Genomic DNA, 2,364 nt, shown 5'->3' with positions numbered 1-2,364 from the left:
GCAAGCACTGACATGGTTTCAGCTCTCTGAGAAATACGTCTAACAATCTCTGAAACATCGCATGTACGTTCTTTAATCCGAAAGGTGCTCTATTCTACAGATAATGATATCACGGTGAAGAAAATGCAATTTTTGGTCGATGTTCTGGAGTGACGTCTAGCTGATGGTAGCCACCCCTTAAATATATAGTAGAAAAATACTTACACTGCCTACGATAGCCTATGGTTTTCGTAATTTTTGGCAAAGGATAGGTAACTGTAATAGGCTTAGCATTCAGATGTCGATAACCGCAACGGATTGCGGCCCTCTATGGTCCACAGCTCTCCTCAGTAAATCCATCCTTTAGCTGCTCATCGACTAATTTTTCCAGAACCGGCTGCAACTAACTCAGAACTCTGTATTCATTATGGTGACCCGGTGATTCGTCTCCTGCTGGTCTCTGGTGCTACGTAATATGAAAGCTCGTAACGGCCCTAAATTCTAAAACTAACTCTTCCATTTCTTCCCTAGTAGTTCCTTTCAGGTGGTTTACCTTTCCTTGTAATGCAGTTTCAATGGCTTTTGGCGACTTTCCATGGCCGACACTCCTCGGAACCCATTCTTCATGCTACAGGACATCCACATTGGTAGTGAACAACCTCTTCGTTAACCCTAAATCCTCGGAGCTCAAATTATCCACAAATACAGGTACCATTTCCTCACCATTTATCTCTCGTACACTTCTCTTCACTATGCATCCTGCATGATTCAATATTTCATTTATTTCCAACGGTTGAATCACACACAAATTTCCTACCGATAAGCTAGATTCGGCATGAAGCAAAACTGATTTCTTGTACCCTTAGCTACACAGTTCTGTGAATTTACTCTTAGTGTGAATGTTAATGGTTCAAATCGTCTTTCATTGGCGATAGACTCAAATCGTGTACGAGTTGGGGTTTCACCCAAATTTCGTATCGAAATTTTTTCCCGACAAGATACACCTTGTGCTGCCGAAGATCTATTTAGGCATAATTCTGATACGAGATATCCAACCCCAGAATCATGTCATAGCACTCACTCACGTGTGACACATCCTCTACACATTGTTTGAACTGAACTGTACCCAGCGAAAATATCTACATCCACTGATCCCAACGGCTTGATATCTGTATCCACCGCTCTACGTAATCTACACTGTGAGAGATTCCATTGTCTATGTTCCGCCAGCCGGCCGGAGTGGCCGAACGGTTCTAGGCGCTTCAGTCTGGAACCGCGCGACTGCTACGGTCACAGGTTCGAATCCTCCCCCGGGCATGGATGTGTGTGATGTCTTTAGGTTAGTTAGGTTTCAGTAGTTCTAAGTTCTAAGGGACTGATGACCTCAGCTGTTAAGTTCCATAGTGCTCAGAGTGTTGTAATGCAGCATCTGGAACTGGTATCGACTCAGCAAGTCGTTGGAAGTCCGCTGCAGAAATATTGAGCCACGCTGCCTCTAAACTTCCGTCATTGCGAAAGTGTTGTCGGTGAAGCATTTTGTGCACTAACTGACCTCTTGATTATTTCCCGTAAATGTCCGAACGCCGCTGCTGCCTGTAGCTCAGTGAATGGCTTTGTCCGTCGTGAGATGTAACTCCTGAAATTTGGAATTCTCGGCACGCTCTTGACACTGTGAATCTCAGAATATTTAATTCTCTAACGATTTCTGAAATGGAATGTGCTAAGCGTCTGTCTCCAACTAACATTCCACGTTCAACGTCTGTTAATTCCTGTCGTGTTGCCACAGCCACATCGAACACCTTTTGACACGACTCACCTGAGTACAGACGACGGCTCCGCCAATGCGCTGTTCTTCCACACCTCGTGTACGCGACGCTACCGCAATCATTGTTCATATCGCTAGTCCAAGACGTGTCACCTTACTGTACAATAATTATGCTTTTTTTCTTAAATTGTTATACCAAGTGAGATATTATTGTAATAGTGATTCAAGGATGACTACTAGCACTGCTGCTTGCAGCGCAATTACTCCTACATCCCTTACGCAAAAGCATGGTGCCGCAGGACGATTAGCCACAGTCTAATCATCGTGTTGTGGAATTTTACGAGGGATCTGCAAAAAGAAAAAAAAAGCCTGTGTTGTCGAAATGGTTTGTTCAGTTCATCTGCAGTGACTGTTTTCGCTAGCGCTGTTTTGTTCTTGTTTCGTCTTTTTCAATGGCAAGTTTAAGTGAACAACATGCATCTGTGAAATCTGGTATTCTATTCAGTAAAAATGCTGTGGGGACTGTTTTAACGTTGGAAACAGCTTATGAAGATGACGCTACGGGTAAAACGGGAAAAACTTAAGTGTACGCGGCGACCTGTCGACTGATGACAAACCTG

Source organism: Schistocerca gregaria, chromosome 1 (genome assembly GCF_023897955.1).
Source record: "Schistocerca gregaria isolate iqSchGreg1 chromosome 1, iqSchGreg1.2, whole genome shotgun sequence".
Taxonomy (NCBI): Eukaryota; Metazoa; Arthropoda; class Insecta; order Orthoptera; family Acrididae; genus Schistocerca; species Schistocerca gregaria.
Note: the sequence above shows the minus strand (reverse complement) of the source record.